The sequence below is a fragment of the Crocodylus porosus genome, unplaced genomic scaffold (genome assembly GCF_001723895.1).
Source record: "Crocodylus porosus isolate Cpor-Errol unplaced genomic scaffold, CroPor_comp1, whole genome shotgun sequence".
Classification (NCBI taxonomy): domain Eukaryota; kingdom Metazoa; phylum Chordata; order Crocodylia; family Crocodylidae; genus Crocodylus; species Crocodylus porosus.
This window is the reverse complement of record NW_017728907.1, coordinates 64,570,797-64,591,857: the sequence shown is the minus strand read 5'-3', so window position 1 is coordinate 64,591,857 and position 21,061 is coordinate 64,570,797. Positions and strand designations below refer to the sequence as shown.

Here is a 21,061-nt window from a genome sequence, read left to right as displayed (position 1 = left end):
TTGTCAAGCTGTTCTGAACAGGACTTGACTTTTAGATGTTGTGAAGTGTTGTTTTGTGTGGAAAGGACATACTTGCCATTATCATTTAATTAAAAATAAATGGTCATAATAGCAAATATGTTCCCAATATGTGCTTGTAGCAGGGGACCCCTACCCCAGTTACTGGATGGAAGAAAGCAGAGCAGAATAGGACCAGCCAAGCAAGGGCAGCTTGCAGGGAGCCTAGCTCCAGAGAACAGCAGATCTGAGTATCAAAGTTAAATAGGCTGTAGGACCCAGCCTGCAGATTGCAGGCAGCAAAGTGCCGTACTGCTGATTAAAGAATTAGTAGGTACTGGGCCTTGTTAACAGAAACCTGGGTCAGATGACTGGAAGAGCAAGGGGGTTGAACCTCACCCTGATTTTGGGATTAGGGGCTCAAACTGGCTTAGATTTTCGGAAGGAGAAGTCCATCTTCTGGAAGCCTCACAAAGGTGAGGAGGCTAAATCTGTAGGCTGCAGGGAAAGGAGTTATCTGAGTTGTCTGCCAGAGAAGAAGGGAGGTAGCTTGGAGGCTGGGGAACACGTCACACCCCTAGGGTAGGGGTAGGAGTGTTGCAGCAGTTAAAGACCCAAGGAGGGGTTTGTGTCAGAGTTTAATAACTGAATGGTTTGTGCGGTTTTTTCTATTTTATTCCTACCAGAGGCTTGTGGCAAGGGGGGGTGGGGGGTGGTTTGAAGGCTACCTGGTGGCCCTTGGAGGTACCTCATGCTTTGAGTTCTGAGACTATGAGGCTGCAAAAGAGGATCACCAGTCCTGCCAAGATTAGGGACACAGAAGGCTGAGAGAGCAAGGGAATAGCCTTGTAAAGGCCAGGGACTGGTAAGCATCTTTAAGGGGCCTAGTGAATGAAGGCTGAGTAATATCAAAGCATAGGCATGGCTGTAGGTGGCTGGAAATCATGATTAAAGCCTGTAAAGTGCAGTGAGGGTCAGGAAGTCTGGCCTAGGACCAATAGGGCCAGGGGTAAGCACAAGAAAAACAATTTAAGAGGGGTCAGTCCCAAGGGCAGAGAAGCCTTGAGTGCTTTGGCAAGAAGGAAAGCCCCAAGGAAGAAACTACTCTGGCCTCTAGAGGCAGCCTCCCCAGGTAATTGTATTAACATCATAGTATGGCAGGTAAGCAGCAGGAGGTTTGGTAGCCAGAGAATGATGCAGAACAAGTGGGGGTGCTAGGGGGCACCATAGCCAGCTTTGAAGGTTGGGTCCTGCTATGGTGCTTCAGAAAGAAAGGAACGTGTGTGTGTGTGTGTGTGTGTGTGTGTGCGTGCGTGTGTGTGTGTGTGTTTGAAATATGTATATATTCCAAATAACTCTGAGTATATCCTTTCTCCCTATATATATTAAGGTATGCATGTAATATAATGGAAGTGAAGGAAGAGGTAACCAGAGCTGATGAAGTGGCCAAACACCCTGTATATATGATTATAAAACATTACAAAACAATCTGAGAACTGTAACTATTCATAAATATGAATGAAGGATGATCATTGCTTTTAGCAAAAATGGTATTTGGTACGTAAACAAATACTTTTCAAATCTAGTCTCTCTGCTGCTAAGAACAGCATTGATGTCGTCACCAAGATTATGAGAAACAGACAGTTCAGCTTTCAGTACTGTGTATTTGGGAGCCAAAGTAATATCCAGGTTGGTACTTTCCAAGCTTCATGCTCTGTACATGCACTACTAAATGCTGTGACAGCTGCTGGCGCTTTGGAACAGCAGTTGTGGAGATCAGTTATACTCCCTTTCCTTTTCAGTCTTTCACAAGCACCGCCTTGTTACAATGACATAACTGCATTTTGCTTCAGTTCAAAAATAAATTATTCATTGTAATTCATGAGTTTATCATATTAACTCTTCATCTTAACAAGACAAAAATGCATATGAAGAGGCTATTAAAACTGGTGGTGAAAGATGTAGATTTTCATTAAAAGTTTCTAGACAAGCATCACTTGTAAGCTTAACTCGTAAAGATTAACATGGCTAGGTTAAAGGGTAATTGTGTCTTGCATCCAAAACAAAATAAGTTGGTACCCTTCAGGGACCATACACAGCTAAAATTAATCCGTTTTCACCATCTTATTTCTGCGGACTCTGGAAAACTAGGAAAACCAATTTAGAGAAACAGCACTGCTAGTTAAGAAGATAAATATCTAATTAAGAGGACGTATCTATTTTAACATACAATCTAACTCTGGATCTACTGTAACACTATCTGATTGTCACCTTTACAGTTGGGAGATTTCTTGCTTAAATCCTTCATAATATGAGCAATTGCCAAGGTAAAAACTTTATGATTTATTTGTTGAAGAATGGTTCCTAAATGTTCTCGTACTGATGGCACTGGTGATTCATTTCAGGAAGTCCAAAATGTAACTTTCATTCATATCATTCATGTGAAAAATTATATGCAATTTTTTTATGAACTTTAAAGAGAAAATCACCAAATGACTTCCTCTGGGGAGAAATTGCACTAAACTTGGCTCTCTCTCTCTTGTTTCTGATCTATCTGAATTCTGTTGATGAGTTTTTAGAGGTATGCAAGGAGTCCAGTGGACTGATGTTAAATGAACAGAATAAAAGACATTTGAAAGGAACAGGCATTCTCATGTGGCAGCTATCGAGACCCAACCCAGCAATTTGGGGTGGGGTGCAAGTTAGGGGGGAGGGCTCTGTGCCCCCCTCCCCAAGTTTCTTGACAGCTGCAGCCAGCAGCTATAGGATGAGACTTGGCTGCACCAGGAACTAGTGATGGGGAAGAGAGCCACCATGCCATACAGCCCTCCACTGATTGCTGACTCAGCTCTTTGGGTGGGGAGGGCTGGGCCAGGTCTGTGTGGAGGGGAGGGGGCTCCCTTCTCTCCCCGCTCCCCTGCCCAAGCCTATTGACAGCTGCCCTCAGCAGCTGCAGCACAAGACTGCCTGGCCTGGCTTTTGGCTGTGCCAGGAACTGGGGGTGGGGAGCCACCCTGCTGCTCAGACTTGACCCAACCTCCCCTGACCCAACACTGCAGTCGGGGGAGGCCTTCACAACAGAGGGGCTCCCTTATCACCCCCAGCCACTTCTAACGATTCCCATGTGCTGAGGTGGCAGGGCTTGGGAGAGGGGCTTCTCTGGTGGCCTCCTAGTATGTATGTGGGAGTGCCCTCTGCCTGCTGGCATTGGCCAGTGCAGGTAGGCTCTGAGTTCCCGCTCCCCCGCCCCCAACTGAGTAGTGAATGTCTGTTGGGTTTGCTTGCACTCTAATTTTCATGCTTTACTTAAAGCACTGTTAGCTTTTCTGCCAGGGCTTTTTAAATGTCTGTTCCTAACCTAAGTTTCCCTCTTTGACTTGCTTGAGAGCAGCTATGGGAGACCATCTTGAAACTTTACTACCACATTTTCATTTTTGGCGCATGTGAGTCAGTGGGTAGAGTGTACTTGAGGATATCCTTCCCTTGGAATAATGGAGTCATGCATGCCTATTGTAAGAGGAAAATGTGTGTCTTGTGCTCAATTAGTAGGAAATGGATGGAACATCATCAGTTGAATGAAGTGTTTCTGTCCTGCTGCATAAAAACAGTACAAGTCATTAGGTCTAACACCAAGGGACTTCTAACTGAACAGGGAGCGTGTTCCTCTTGTGCAGTAGCAAGCTCAGTTCCTTAGTTTTTGCCTTTGCATTGGTGTGTAGATCAGGACTGAGTCAGAGACCAGGGAAGAACAGGAGAATTCTGTGCTTTGTGGATACTTTTATCCTCCTATCTTCCCCATGTTGGAAGGACTTATTAGAGCTGCAGGGAAATACTTTGTGAAAACAAACACAAAGGTGCATTGAAACCAATGCAAATCCCATTTATTGTTCCAGAGAATGTTCAGAGGGAAAAAAATGCTGAGGTACTGCCCATTTGCATGTTCTGCTGTGGCCTCTGATGTAATGAGGATTCAGATCATCCCTGCAGTGAATTGACTTTGAACAAATGTTTTTAAAAGACACTTCCACATGGCATTCATAATTGCTGTTGCTTAATATGGTCAGTGCTTCTGATTAAGAACCATAAATAATTCTAAATCAATCTGTGTGACATTTAGTACTAATTTAGAAAAGATGGACGTGTACAATTCCATGGGGCCAGACTCCATGCAATCAAGGGTGCTGAGGGAATTGGCTGATGTGATTTCAGAGCTTCTGGCCATTATCTTTGAAAACTCATGGCGATCGGGGGAGGTCCCAAATGATTGGAAAAGGGCAAATATAGTATCTATCTTCAAGAAAGGAAAAAAGGAGGATCCAGGGTACTGCAGATTGGTCAGCCTCACTTCAGTCCATGGAAAAATCATGGACTAGGTCCTCAAGAAATCCATTTCCAAACACCTGGAGGAGGAGAAGGTGATTAGGAGTAGGAGCCACCAGTGCAATGCTGTAGTCAACAGAGCTAATAGCATACTAGGATGCAGTAGCCGATGCGTCGTGCGCTAAGGAAGTGATATGTCCTCTCTATTCAGCAATGGTGAGACCCCGGTTGCAGTACTGTGTCCAGTTCTGGGTGCTGCACTTCAAAAAAGACATAGAGAATCTTGAAAGGGTCCAGAGAAGGGCCACAAAAATGGTTAAGGGCCTGAAGGATAAACCTTATGAGGAAAGACTAGGAGACCTGGGACTGTTCAGCCTGGGCACGAGAAGACTAAGGGGGGGACTTGGTGGCCATCTATAAGTACGTAAGGGGTGAATATAAGAAGCTGGGGAAACTGTTCACTAGGGTGCCTCAGGGGAAGACAAGGAGTAATAGTCATAAATTGAAAGAGGATGGTTTCAGGTTGGATGTAAGGAAGAACTTCTTTACAGTAAGGGTGACCAGAATCTGGAATAGACTTCCCAAGGAGGTGTTGCAGTCCTCAACCTTGGAAGTCTTCAAGAGGAGACTGGACAGATACCTTTCTGGGCTCATTTGATCTTATCAGTATTCCTGCCCAGAGCAGGGTGCTTGGACTTGACGATCTTTTGTGGTCTCTTCCAGCCGTTGATTTCTAGATCTTCCATTAGAGACTGAGGCAGCTGGGCTTATTTAGTCTGGAAGAGAAATGAGAAGAGTTTTAATAGCAACATTCAACTTCCTGAAGGGTGGTTCCAAAGAGGGTTCTCAGTGGTGGTAGATGATAGAACAAAGAACAATGGTCTCAAGTTGTAGCAAGAGAAGCTTAGGTTAGATATTAGGAAAAACTTTCTTACCAAGACGGTAATAAAGCACTGGAACAGGCTACCCAGAGAGGTTGTGGAATTTCCATCCTTTAAGGTTTTTAAGACCCAGCTAGAAAAAGCCTTAGCTGGGATGGTCCTACTTTGAGCAGGCGGTTGGACTACATGACTTCCTGAGGTCCCTTCCAACCCTTATTTGTTATGTTTTCTATATATATATGCCTCCATATCTTCCTTCTGAGTGGTGTTGTGTCCTTATTTATAGATCATATTGAGTCACCAGATACTTATAAATAGTTTTAAACACTTTATCCTGCTACCAGATACCATAGAAAATAACAAGTGGCTGGACCATATTTTACTTTGTATACTAATATCAAAGTATTGACCTTTTTCACCCAACAGCATTAAAATGCCCATTTTATTTTATTTTTTTTCCATTGAAGAGCAGATGGTTAAGATTCTGGATGTCTATTTTGCTCAGTTAATTATTTCAGTTCCCATTAAAGCTTACATAGCACATTTTTCAAGATGAATACAAGAGGCACTGATGAATACAGTCAATGTCATCTCATCCTTCCTCTTCTTTATCCCTGGTGTTATGAGCCGGATCAAGGATGGTAGGCATATGGCTCCTTTCCAGACACCCTTTTTGGGCATTTTCTGGTGTGAACTGAACAGGGAGTGAGTGACCATTCTTAGCTTTACCTTTGTCTGTATCCTGTCATGCAATATTATGTCTGAAACTGGATGATGCACAAAATCCTTAGAGTTTTCTCTCTCAGCAGGTAAAGGATCTATTTATTGTATGTTACTTCTTTCACTTTCACAGGGATTGTGGTACTGGAGTGGTAAGTGTAGCTTAAAAAGAAGCATTGGAAGAGATAACTCTATCCTACATAATTGTTGGAGATGTAGGGAAACTGCATTATTGGAGGGCTGAGTGTCCTATTTCCTCCAGGAGGAGTTTTAAAGTTTTAGCATTAAATGTGTCAACATACTAACATCATCTCTCTATATTTGCAAGAAAGTGTCAGCTTTGTAAAATAGGTAAATGGAATTGAGACAGCTCTCATAAGGCTAGAATCAATTTTGAATTTCATTTTTCTTTTTTCTCTTTTAATACAGATATCTGTTCGTCTTCTTTTACATAAATACACTAGTTTTTGTGTATATGACTGTAATTCAAGAATAATCTCATCAAATCTAATGTAGATCTGGATGATTGTACAGTGAAACATAATTAGTTCCCTCTGTCCCCAGCATGACATGCTTTGTATCTGTGGTGTACCTGAGGTATAGGGGTGGATGATTTACTGGACCCCTTTGGTTGCCTGAGAATGTAGGGAATGAAGTCTGGAAGGCCCTTCTAGTCCTATATTCTTATGTATGCCAGTGTCACTTGATAATACAGTCTGGCCCATAACTGATAGCATGGTGGAGATGGCATAAGTGAGAGAGCGCTTTCAAAAGTGATACTCATTTGAGATTGCAGCAATTGCTGACAAATGCGAAGGAATGTTCCCAGACCCTCAAAAACAAAAGCTGATTAAAGTACAGAACTGTATGTAGCTTGAAATTCCCCTCAGTGTGACGAGCAACACTGGGCCCCTGCCTAGCATGTCAGCTCTACTTAAGTCCTTAATATGTAGCCTAAATAGTGCATAGAGCTTTGTCACCTTTTAAAATTGACTTGTCTTAGAGCAGTGGTTCTCAACCTATTTTCCATAGTGAGCCATACTTGCAGCTCTCAGTGTGTTATGTGGGCCCTGGCCTGCAGCCCCAAGCCCCAGGAGGCTTGGGAGAGGAGGGGAGAGGAGCACAGAGCCCAACTTCCCCCCCCCAAGTGACTTATGCCGCCATAGGGGTACAGCCAGCATGGGGCTTCTGGCAGCAGCACTAAGCCTCCCCATACCACACTGGTGTGGAGGCCCTTGGGTGAAGGCAGCAGGGTAGGGAGCCACAAGCCCACAGCAGGCAGCCTGCATCCATCCTCACCCTGTGCTCAAATCTGGGGGGCACATGGGCCCCCTATGCCTCCCTCCCTGAGAGTGCATGCAGTGGTAGGGAGCCAGCCCCCATGCTGCCCCTGGACGACCTGCCTGTGGCTCCATCCTGCTCCCCAGTGGGGCCACACACCACCTGCGCTGGGTAGTGTCTGCATCCCTGGAACCGCCCTGCCCTGCCCTGCCCTACTCCCTCCCTCCCTCACTGTGGGGAACTTAATCTGCCCCTCCTCATACCCACTGCATAGATTTACCTGGAGGGAGCTGTCCTCCATGCTGCCGGGCTGCCACATGCAGGTGTGCACATAGTAAAGATTGCCGTCCTTCTGCTCCCCGCAGCCCCTTGCCTGTTGGATTTCTGCCAGCCTGCAAGGGAAACGCGCCATTTCCTGCATTTTTCTCCCCAACTCCTAACTGCAGGCAGCACTCTTTTTTTCTTTTTTTAAAACAGGATGTCACATGGGCCACAGCAGTGTACTGCAGGCTGCAAGTTGAGAACTACTGCCTTAGCAACAGGGCAGTGGGCCCAAATCCTGCAAGAAATTAGCATTTGCATTTTAAGGATTAGACTCTTAATCTACAAGTGATTCCACTGAAGGGAGTATACACGAAGGAAAGTACTGTCCAATCTACGGCTTTCACATGGGGTTCTTTCTTGGTTCTTGTTTGCTTGTTTTTTTATTTGAAATCTGGGCACACATTACTACTTTAGCACTACCAAAAGTGAGTGTTCATATATTCAGGCTGGTTTGTGCTACATTGGAACAGGGATACCTAGAGTAGCTGTGGAAATTTCCAAGAACAGATTAGGCAGAAAATTCCCTGGGAATTTTCAAGAGCAAATTAGAGATGCTTGACTGGGATAGTTTAGTCAGGGATGATCCTGCCTTCAGTCGGGGGCTGGATTTAGATGACTGATGAGATTCCCCTCCAGCCTTACTTTTTCTGTGTTCCTTGTTCTAGCTAGTTCATGAGACTGTACATTTCATATAATTTAATACACATTTTAAGAACTGGAAAAAGACCTTCAGTCATTTCAGAATAGTTTTATTTTGTGCTATTAGAGAAGAAGAGTAAGAAACAGCCATAACACTCATGCAGGTGTGCAGTGAAATAATGTGGGGAGAGAAATGGGAGGAGGAAGTATTTGGAGCAGTAGTGGGAAGTGCACAGTACAGTGGTGGCGGGGGAGTGCCCACGTGGGCAGATGGTGCAGCACCGGTGAAATATCAGTGTGCCATGTGGCTTGGGGGAGTGGGCTTGCATTGCTGTGGCCTGCAGGTATGCGGGCTGCGGGGTGTTTGAGTTCCTCAGGGACTTAGAAATTGGATAGCACTGATGTAACATGATATCCTATTTCTGTCATCATTGTCAAGGAAGAGGGAAGGAAGATAGCAGAAAACTTACTCAACTTCCAGAGTTCAGACCAGCAAGCTAAAGAAACAATTTTAACCACATGGGAGAATATTTAAGAATGTTGCAGAAGATAGGCAAGCAATTATTTTCCAGCACAGGTAAAAGAATTTCATCCCATCAGATTATGTGAAGCAAGCAGAACGCATTGCTGCATTCTTGTAAAAGCTGAGCTAAGCTTGTTAAGGACAAAGATAGTGCCTTTGGCAAAATCTTAGGTGAATATGGTTGGAACCCGAACAGCTGTACACAGCTAAGCAAAATGAAAGATGAGTTAAAGCTCCGTGTCTGCTTTGTAACCCACATGCAAACAAACAATCTCTGTCTGTGATCCTAATCATCTTATTTAAAACTCCAAATGACAATTATATATAATACGTGCTGTGCCTATTTGATTTGCATTCTCTTTATAACTGAGTTTTAATGAATCTGTTTACTGAAAGAACGTACTACCTTACGTTATTGGAACATTTTTGACAATGGCTGACTAGTGGTTCTACAGGCTTTATGGATACCTGGCAATGTTCCTGGATACTTCAGACTTTTAAATCCATTGATCTCAAGGAGGGGGTGGTCCAACTTTCAGGAAGTTTTGAAATCCCTTTAAGCCTTTGCCTTGCAGCTTGTTCCAAAGGGTTGTATGATTATGTTTTGTGCTTTTTTATTTTCACTCTGTTAACTAACAGAGTAAAGCTCTATCAACCAACCATATATATTTTCGAGCTTGACAAAAATGGTACAGTCATGAAGAAATCATTAGTTGTGCAACCTGGATCTGGGGCCTTAATATATCTTGCCTTAAGCATAATCCTAAGCATGGCACCAGAGCAGGAGATTTCTGAAGGATACTGAACTGAAGGAAAAGGTCATTGATAACCTGTGTAGGTGACATTCCTATATATTCACATGAAGCCTAGTACCCTGTGCTGCTGGAGCTGCTATTTTCAGATGAGATGTGTATATGGTCCTAATCCTTATAGCTTCTCCATAATGGTAAAAATCCATGCCATATAAATTTCACAAACTCTAGTCATTTACTAATGACACCTTTTAAAAATTAAGGTGCGTTTAGACATTTAGTTTTGAGCTGAATGTCAACACTTTTAATGACAGTTGCTATATATTTTCTCTAAATGTAATGTTTGTTTCTTTTACTCATGTGAAGTGCTACCTTTTCAGATGCAACACTGCATCTCAAATGTATTCCAATTGCATCTTAAAGTCTACTTTGAGTCACAAAGTCAAGCTACAAAAACAATTTTGCTATTCCAAAGAGTGGCATAGTGTGTCAATAATACACTGTATCACTGTAACACTTTGCAAAATAATTTCAAGAGAGACTCTATTTTCTTCTGTTTCTGAAGAAGTAAAATGCAGCTGTCTGATTTCAGTTTGGTATTCATGTAGATCTTGGTATGAAAAAACATGCTGTAAGCTAAACTGCTTCTAAACTTATTTTCCAAGTCCTTATGTCCTGAATTTCTGTGATATAAAATTTGTATCTGTCCTGTCTATACGTTCCAGCCAAACTAAACTCAGTTTTAGAAGTGATTGATTTTTACATGCATATCCAATGTCCTTCAAGAATGGAAAAAATTCAGGACTTTCTTTAAAAAGACTACATAGGCTTCTATGAACTCTGCAAAACATGGTGCGTTCCCTCTAGTGGCTAATATAAAACTTGCAAATTGCCAAGCATTATAAACAAAAGAATACCCCAGTGATTATAATCTCATTGAGCACTGCATTGAAAATGTTTGATTTTAAATCCTGTAGAGTTTGTATTTTCAATTAGCCATGCATCTTCCAAAAGATAACATCTGGATAAGCAGCTGGTAAAGGGGGTGAGGAAAGGGGTTCCAAAGTTGGCACTTAACTGGAGATATATAAAAGCCTACGTAATTTCCTGGTTTTTGCTTTTAATATTAAAGTGTATTCCTTGAAATTGGCACACGATTATACATTTAGATTACCATATTAACTCAGATCAGAGCTGGGATTTTTCTTATTTGGCAAAAAGATTTTCCCTTCAGACACTTAAATGCGTTTGGTCAGGTTGGGGTGCTTTTCTCAGCAAGGCTACCCATCTTAGGTTACTTTGGCATATGTCATACCTTATTCACTTTTTTTCTTTTTACTCTGTACCATATGAAACCATAGCAACCTCCTCTGCTGTGCTCTCAGAATAATAAGAATCAACCTCTGAATCAGGTGTCATTCCTTTTCCTTTCGTTGTTGCTTTTGAGTATGCTCTGTGTTTCTTCCTCGCTTCGCGTGTCCACTTCTTTTCCAAAAAAATAAATTTATCCCCATAATAAAATTATTGCTTGTCTGAATGCAAAGAAGCCACTAGTGTAATGAGAGGGAGTGGTCTGGAGCAAGGCAACAGTCCCGAGTGCAGATTTTAGAGGGGGCACGAGACTAGCATCTCCAAGGAGCCTACACCGTGGTGTTTCTGCAGCCAATATTCAGGAAACAGGTACCTCATGAGCTGCCTGTACTCCCAAAGTACAGGGAACACAGGCCGCTTCCCTGTGCCCTGCCTTGCCCAAGCCACTGCAGGAGCTTGCCATGCCTCACTTTCCTAGAAATCCTCTGCATCTTTCCTTGGATCCTTTGCATTGTTATACTCTTCATTTTGTTCTAGAAGATAAAACTTATCTTGGGTAGATTCTCTGCTTGGATAACTCTCCTGAAACTCCCATTGATCTGTGAATCTCTAAATAAAGCATCTATAGCTTTGTGGCAAAGTATAATCTAGGGGAAAAAATGTGTTCCAAATGTAGTGGCTTAACTTTAATGTGCATTTAAAAAAAATCTGACTTTGCAAAATTTCTGTAATATTTTTCACCATATATTTCTTAAATGCTGCAGTTTTTACAAAAATTCATATTCCCTGAAAAAGAATATTATTTGGGGGAAGAAAAAAAAAACAACCCACCAGTTATAGTAATTCCAAAACGTTATTATAATTTTGTAATCTACAGTGCAGTCTGTGGAGAAAGTATAGAAATATATTGCAGAAAGACTGATCATACGTAGTTTTCGCAAATTTGCAGTCAAATGTGGCTTTTTATAAAGTGTGTTTAATGTCAAAGAGGAATAATGCAGCCATGATTAGTTGTCATATCCTTTAGTCTTTGTTATGATACTTCTGTCATACTCTGGTTGGTACATCAACCAAACATCTGAGATTAATTGCTGAGATTATTAGTTGTAGTGACTTGCAAATTGAAGTACTCTTTTAATCTAATGAGATTATATTAGCATTACCACAGCTACCAGATAAACTACATCTCTGTCCTCTCCTGATTTCTTTGAGTGCATTCTCTCTGAGCTTTCAAACCTCTAGTTGATACTTATCACAATATTAGAATCATGAACTTCTTCTACCACCTGACCTGCTTGTTTGGCGGCTGTCCCCTGGTACTACCCAGAATTATCTCAGCAGTTGTGGTACCGTGGATACAGGCTGTACATTGCACAAGCAATGACAAAAAGGGCCAGGAACCAGTCTTAAAGTGAAGTTTGATTTACTCAGAACCAAAACATTTGAGAGGGAACTGATATTGAAAGCAATAAATCAGTGTTGCAATGTTCCTGTGCATTCCTAAAGCTGACCACCTCCTCAGAAGGGTTTTCTAACCCTTTGGTGATCTTTTAGTCTTTTTTGCTCCTACTGTTGATGGAACAACTTTTTCATTCCGCTGGGGACGAGAAATAGTAGGATGCTCTCATTTCCCCGCCCAAGTGTTTGTTTGAGTGTTACTTACCTGAATTTGTCGTCTTGTTTGGGGTTTTTTCCTGACAGATGCCCTAACAAGCTAGAACAATTCATTAATACTGAAAAGCTGTATAACCAGAATGCTCTGATTTCATGTCTCAAACAGTATATGTGAACGTATTGCATAATAGTATTCTTTAAGTTATTCTATCTTGGTTATAATTGTCTTTTGAATGCAGCTGTTTACTAAGAGATTTAAAAGATACTTACTTACGGCTATATTCAATATGATATTATCTTTAAACATAGGAAAGGCAGCCAGGAGTTAATAATTGCTTATAAAATTTCGTAAAAAGTTGTATTAAGGTTGGAGTGTTGTTACTGTGGTGGTTCAGAAAATATACCAAAAGTTAAGGGCTTTTTTGGGTGCTATCTCTTACTGGGCTAACTGTATACTTGGGAGAAATGTTGAACAAGTTTTCAGATACAAGTTGGCCTTCCTCAGGCCAGTGTTTTTGTGCCTGCCAGTTTGTCTAACATCTCTTCTAACTACACAATTTGCCTAAAAAAAGATTACCCCCCCCCCAGCCCCCAATAAAAACACCTTTCTGCTTAAAGTAAAAAGCTGGATTTTTAAAAAATAGACCGTGTACTGTTGTCAGGGATTTGGGTTAGCAAATTTAAGCCGGAAAGTGAATATTCTAGGCTGACTGACTTCCTACATAACACCGTTCAAAGAACCTTAATCATGAATTTTTGCTACAGGCCCACAATTTCTTTTTGAGCTACAGCACACCTTTCAGAAAGAGAGCCAATCTTGATATATGATTAGATGGAACTCTTGATACACTTGTAAGTAAGTTGTTTCAAAGTCCAGTGTCGTTCCACTATCCTTTAAAATGTTATACCTTATTTTTAATTTGCATTTTTTCTTCTAGTGTAAGATTCCAACCACTAAACTTCATCTCCTTTTATGTTATTTTAAAGATCCATCCTCTTTCAGAAATGTTTTCCCCAGATCGGGTTTTGTAGGCAATGATCATGTAACTACTTAACCTTGTTTTGGATGAACTAAATGGATTGAGTTTTTTTTGTAGGCATATAAAATCTTATAGTAAGGGAGGCGTAGAGGACATGAATAATCATCATGGCTAGGGACAGAAGTTGCACATAAACCAATTTCAATCATCAAATTGGTTTAAAGCTGTAACTGAATAGAAGTTCAGTGTACATAAATCATTTTCAAAATGGCTATGGTTGAACGTAGTATCAGCGTGAGCTGGTGTTGGGTACCCACTCCTCTTCACTTCAGGACTTGCCTGCCACGACTAAGGAGATGGAAAAGGAATAGGGTGTTAATCCCTGAAGGAGAGGGTGATAAGTAATAAACTACCCAGGTATTATCTTCACCAAGTACTGGCCTTTATTGAGACTGATATGACATAAATAACCATGCTAATTGCCTCATTAGCACGGAAGTGGCTGTTCTGCCACTTATCTGATTGCCTTTTTGCTTTGTTCTTTTCCCAATTGCGGCAGTCTCCCAGTTGTCCTGATCAGGAGGTACAGTCGTTTCTGGATCTTTTCTCTGGGGCAGAATACTGGGCCTTTTGAGGGCCAACCACCCACCCTCTGTGGGAGTACCTCCAGCCTCACCCATCTGATGTGGGTCTCCCGAGTCTCTGTTTCCAGAGTCTCCTGTTGCTCAGCCATTTCCGTGCCACTCTCCACTTCTCGAATGCCCCAAGGGCGAGTGTGGGATCCCTGGTTCCACCTCTTATGCACAGCGGTAGCCTTCCCTGGTGTGTTTAACCCCCCACTGTTGTGCTCTGGCTCTCATTTACCTATTCCGCGTTTTACTCAGTAACGGGGCTTCTGTTCAAGCCCCTGTTACAATCAGACTTAACTGATCTGGGTCAAACCGGTTTATGAAACTTCTATCCCAGCCCCCTTCCTGGTTTGGGTTAAATCATGGTCCCCCAGCATGCTTTCCAGCCCTGGGCTGGGCTGTCTGCTCTGGGAGAGAAGGGGAAAAGGGTGGGGAGGAGGCAGGAGCTGCCTTTCTCAGGCAAACTTGGGCTGGGGACTAGGGCCAGGGAGGGAGCTTAAACACCCCTTCCCCCACTCAAATTTACTGCTTGCTGTGACTGGACTACAATTCCCAGAGGTACCTGGAAGCACGAAGAGGAAGTGATGAGCAACCCTGCTATGATTCTGAACTGCAAATCCCAGAGACCTTGGTGGTAGCAGGAAGAGGAAGCGAACACACAGCTCATGCTGGCTTCATGGCTCTAGTGCCCCTTCTCTCTCCCTCCAGCTTCTGGCATGACCCACTGCAGGCATTTGGCTGCATTGCCTGAATCAAAAGTGAATGTCTGTTCATTTGCTTCTCAGTTTAATCGGTGCATTTTAGAACAACCTGCAAATACTGAATCGATTCAGCCTTGGGCTTTTTGACTGCATGTACTCATGCCATAAGTGATGAATTCAGTGAAACTGGACAGTTCTGGTAAATTGATAATGCATATCTAGATGTAAAGGGAATAAAGCATTTTCTATTCCAAATTAAAATTGTCAGAATATATATATATATATTTTTTGCCCTACAGTATCTAAGACAGAATTTTTATATTAATATCTTCATCCAATGTGTACTCTTTTATGAAATTACAGTTCAACTTCAGTAGCCTGGATAGCATTTGTGCATTTCTGTCATGTCCATTTTTGGGTACATTGGTACCAGCAATGCACAAAACAGTGAAAAGTTTGTGTAGAGCAAAAAAAAAAAGAAAAAAAAGATTACTAAGCATTACCCTTTTTTAAATAATGTCACATTAACTTAACTTATTCCTGTAAACCTTGCTTCAAATAATTCCTTGCAACTGAGAACAGACTTTCATGCTTTATCATAATAGAATAACATACCATATGATATGCCATCTTCTCTCATTTGTAGCTCCTGTTGATGATCAAAGTTAACTCTGTAAAAACTCAGCAGGAAACATAACATTAGGATGGTACGTAGTATATTTTAAGAACAAGAAATGGAGAGTAAAACAAGCTCTGCAGATTACTAATGTCTATGGACCACAATTCAGATTGTTGTGGTGCCAGATATTGTAGAGGAGAAGCAAATCAATTTTTATAATTGAGCAGGTATTGTTTGTGCCATACCAAATTGCATTAAGCTCCTTACAGAACATAGGCTAAACTAGGGATTATAACTACATAAAATGATGAATAAAAACAGGTTTATTCAGTAAGACACAATGTAGATGGATTCTTATTAAGAATCAATGACAATGGACTGGTAAACCCCAGTGACTCAGAGATTTGCAATAGAACTTGCAGGTGGGGTGGAAGCTCTTTTACTCCTATGCTATAGGAACCACATTTGCAAGGATGGATTAGATTACCTAATCTAACCTAATTGTTTGATTACACATTTTACTTCCATGAAATGATTATTGGTGCCAAAAAGAATAACTGTGCAGATACCCCAAATTATTAAACTGGTACTTTTCTTGGCTTCCACTGATCAGCAGCAATTAAAGTCACGATCACATGTACTGCTGCTGCTTCATAGAAAAATACCTTTAAAATGTAATCCAATTTCAGATTATACATGAATTAATTAATACACAAAGCATTTTCAGTTAATTCACTTTATCCTTTAAAGACTTATAACTTTACTGCTTTAATTAAATTTCATTTCATATACCTCATTAATTTATTCATTTACAAGCATTTGCAATTTATTGTCTTTATCCTTTTACAATTAAGGAAATTACTATATTTTGTATTTCAATAATAACAGCAGGCATCTCCAAGTAGAATTACAAAGGCATTTAAAAATCCCTCTAAGTCCTTTTCCCACCTTATCTCAATACTTTCTTTCTAATCCATGCTTCCATAGTTGTTAGTGACTGAACAAAACTGTCTTTCAGTAGAAGGCAACGTCCCTGACTTTGCTAATTCTACACATTACCTCCAGCTGAAGTGTATTGGTTAAAGCCATCAGCAATCATACTAAACTGGGACATTCATGTTTATCAGAGCAAGGAATTTATTTAGAGGATTATTTCAGAAATCTGCCTATTCTGAATATTTCCTTGTCCAGATAATGTTCCATGAAAAATTGTTAACTCTACAATTAACAATGCACTAACATGTATTAATTGATTCTATTTTTTATTAATGACATTATAAAGATCAGACTGAGAATATTTGAAGCGGTTGTATTCAAATATACTGCATGACATTTCAGCATCTCTTAAGTGTTGTCTTTTACTAAATAAGGACCCCCAAAACCAAAACTGTACTGACAACCAAAATTCCTCACAGAAGTTTAAAACCAAAGTGGAAGAGAGAGATGCAAACATAGCATTGCATACATAAATCTTGTGTAAAAATAGAACATAATAGAGAGGACCCTTTGGAGCAGACTTTTTAGCATTCTTTTTTAAATCCAAAATTATGCTCCAAGGAAGCTCTTTGCCTTCTGGCTTTTCTAAGAGGCTCATGTAATTAGTGTGCAGTGCCCCCACAGATTACTCATGACAGGAAGGTGTTTCAGTCAACCTTTTCCAGCTTGAATGTATCCTTTGCTAAATCAAGGAGGTACGAGCTACAACACACATGTCTCTAAATCCCATCTCAAATTTCCCTCTCTCCATCTGAAAATAGAGGTCTTGTTGAGGGATTGAGGAGTATGATTTTTGTATTTATTTTTTAATCATATCCACAGTATTTATAGCCTAGCATTCTCTCCTGCGTTGCAGTTTGGACTTATGGACATACAAAACATGAAGTTAGAATTTGCCTCTCACCTTTACTACCAGAATTACCAAAGAATGAGGATTTATACATATGGTCTCGTATCTGAAATTCATTTTTACCTAGAAGCACCACAAAGAATATAAAGAGTAAAAATGGCCGCTATAACAAATGTTGTAAATTTCATTTAACCAGCGCTAAATGATGCCGTCCTAAATCGGACTGCAAGTGAGCTGCGGCCCTAAGCAATTTCACCTCCACGAGGCACCACGCCTGAGTGAATAAGGTCTCAGGAAGGACTGGGAATATAAAGCGTTCTTGGTTGCACCCTTTTTTCCCCACCCATGTCATAAAGAACCAAGAAGACAACTCCATTACAGCTTGTGCTACGTTTGCTTCTATATTGCCTGTCCCCACCTGGCAGACATGAAGCTATTCTTACACGTGGGAATCATGTTCTTGTTCCTATAATTAAAATTATTTATGCATCTATTTATTATTTACCTTTGTGTCCAGCATTCTTCATGACAATTGTAGGATTTGCACTTTTAGTATTTTGTTTCTGTTTGTAGTTCACAGGTGAAAGTCTGTGATATTTGGGAATTAATCATTATATCTTTCCTTACATTTAAAATCGAGCAACTTCATGTCATGTACTGCTTTAAAAATATTATCCTATATATTTTTGTGAATTACATCAACACACACCAAACTTCATTTAACAGTTGGGTTCAAATACAAGAGCTCATTTTCTCTTTTACTGAGGAAAGAAGCAGACGCTAATCTCTGTGATGGGGAACAGGGGCAAAAAAATATTCAATTAATAACATCCATTTTAAAGTTGTACTAACTGTGCATGTCTACAAGATATGTTTATTTTGTGGTAGCCTAATAACATTTCGCAGTCGTGTGCCAGTCAAAAACTGTGCTAACAAGCTACTGCACAGTGTTGTTAGCCTACTGTGCAGTAGTCATAGAAAAACTGTGCACCGGCACTACTGCATAGTAAATGAAGTTACTGTGCATTTAGTTAGTTAGTACTTCATTAAGCAAGTATTAAACTAAATGCATGGTAACTACTGTGCATTAATGAACACGTGGACACAACTTTTACAAAGTTTTCCTGTTTTTAAGTTTTTATTGCCCTCCTGCTCATAAATTAAATGTCAAAGTTATGTGTTAGACATGCAAATAACACTGAGTTGCAATGTTAAAATCCTAAAAGATATATCATTTACTTCAAGCCTTAGCCTCAGTTCAATCAGAGATTTAACTGGACATTCAAATTAGCATTTCTTCCAACATAAGTGTCTTTGGACCAGAAATTAGGTAAATTGGTAAGCATTTGTATCATTTTCAGGCCAAGTTACCTAGACGTTACAATCCTGACTTTCCCCCACTCCTCCCCTCCAATTGAATTTTACTTTTTAGAAATGTTGAATGTTAGTACATAGATCATACTATGAATTATGAGAGAGTAAACTAGCGTACATCTGTTGACTTCAGTGGCGCTCCTTGTTGTCAGAATCCCTCAATTCAAGGATGATCTCTGCCACAATTGATGGGTCTTGAAGTGACTTAAGAGTCCAATCCCAGAGCAACAGACCTGTCCACAGAAGTTACGAGTCTTTCCGCAGGGGTGAGAAGACTGTAGACTAGGATTTCTCTTCTTTCTTCTCTGCTTTGAGGGCAAGATGCTTTATCTCAAAATGGGCTGCTGTTTGGTTGATGTTGTGGTGCCATTGGAGTTGGTCAGCAGCCAGATCCTCCCCACTCTTGATGTTAGCATCTGTTCTCTTGGGGTTTGCCTTCAATTTGTCCTTGTAATGTTTTCTCTGGCCAACATGATATCTGAAGCCATTACTAAGCTGGGAGTAGAGTACTTGTTTTTGGAATCCAAGGGTGGGCATCTGCACACACTGTCCAATCCAGCAAAGTCAGTGCTTCAGCATTACTGACTCCATGTTTGTAACACTGGCTTCAGCAAGGATGTTGGCATTTATGTGATGATCTTCCCATTTAATGTTGAGGATTTTCTGGAGTCGTTATTATTGTTACCTCATCAGGCTTTTGAGAAGATGACAGTAGGTCACCAACATTTTTGCATCCATAGAGTGTGGGGAGATGACTGCATTCTGGACCTGGACCTGGACCTGGGCCTTGATGTCTTTCCAGAGATTGCAATGAATAAAGACAAGCCAAGGCAATTTCTCAAAGGAAGCACTTGTGCATCAGATTCTGTGCCAGATCTCATCGATCTTCACTCTTGAGAGAGGTGGCTATTGAGGTAGGGAAAAGTGCTTGACTACCTTCAGGGTCTTTCCCTTGATAGCAATTTGGGGAGAGGAGGAATCACATTCATGGCCTGGGGTGAGATGATAGAGCACTTTTTAATCTTCTTGATGTTGAGAGGGAGGCCCAAAGTTCAGTTGGATTCTTCAAAAAGATCACATGTGGTCTGGAGGTTTTCCTTGGTGCATAAGGATAGTGCAAGTCATGAGCATATCAAAGGTTAATGATGGCTGTTTTGAGTACTTCAGTCTTCAGGTGAAAGTATCCCAGATGGAATGGATGGAGGGCTTTTCAGTATTTTTCAGTGGCACTATGCTGATTTACATTAGCCATATTATACAAAATAATATTAGCCATGTGTTATACAAAATAGGATTATATAAGATGTAAATAAGGATGTCTGTTTTGTAGCGTTATTTTTGATGACTGCTCATCAAAATCACTCATTTGGGTTCGTTCCCTTCATCTTTGTTCAAACTTATTTTTACATCTTGGATGTAAGTGTAGTACTAACTGAGATGCATGTGATGGCTCAGATGGAAAAAAATAGATTTTGCATATTTTAAACAAAAGGGCAACATTTTGTGGTGCTTATTCAGGGTAAAAATTATGCAATAAATTGTGATAAACACATTTCATGGATTTTTTTTTAATAATGCTTTTGGTGTTATTTAGTTTTAGTCACCTTTTTTGCATCTAAGAAATATAGTAATACCATAAAATGCAGTGCCTGGCGTGTCTTATTAATATTATATAATAAATTATATGAACAAAAAAAAGTGTATGCACAATTATAGAATAATTTTATTCACAGATGTAATTGTGTCTATTGTTCTCAGGACAATCATAAACAGACTGAAAGAAAAATATAGCCCTTAGACTGTTACATTTTCAGTTGCGGGCTTAGATGACTAGGGTCTTCATACAGCAAAGTACTCTCTCCCACAAGATGAGCAACAACTCTAATCCCCTTACACATCAGCTAAGGGTGCTCGTAAAACCTGGCCCTGACTGCTTTACTATAGTTGAATGACCAATGACATGGACTTTTTCTCTTTTTCTTTGAACCAAAACTTAAGAAAACCACAAACACTTATTGTAAAAATGCTGACATAAAGGCATTATGTTTACACAAACTTAACCAGGGTCACATGCCCGGTTGTAAGTCACCTCAGGAGTTGCACTAACTGTGATCAAGAAAGGGTTAACTTGATCTCGGAAGGAGTTTACCTGATCTCAGGAATGCCTGCATGCATTTTTAAAGCACAGCTCCTTGCCCTCTGACCATGAACAGGATATTTTTAGCCTTGCAGCCCTCCCCTGGCCTGCCAGGCACTCCTCCTGCCCTGGGTTACTTACTGTGGTGAACAGTAGACTTAGACCAGGTGCGGTAAATGCTTGTTTGCCCCTACAGCATTTCCAAAGTGAAATACTATGCTTTAATCATTGCTGCTCTTAGTTGCTAGGTCTCCTAAGGTTTCCAGTTCTGGGACAGCCCACTACATAGCCTGGAAGCTCTTGCTGAGACTGGGACTTTAAAATTTAGGATCCTGACTTTGCAGTAGGGAAAATCTTTCTGGGTTTTGGTTGGATGATTGATCATTTCAGGTTTGAACTTGCATTTTTGACAC

General features: G+C 40.7%; 1 protein-coding gene across 1 annotated transcript in view; it reads left to right on the top strand.

The window, feature by feature from the left end:
• Nucleotides 1-21,061, top strand: part of NEGR1 (neuronal growth regulator 1) — a 652,982-nt gene that overhangs the window by 195,657 nt on the left and 436,264 nt on the right. The gene's annotated exons all lie outside the window — the stretch shown is intronic.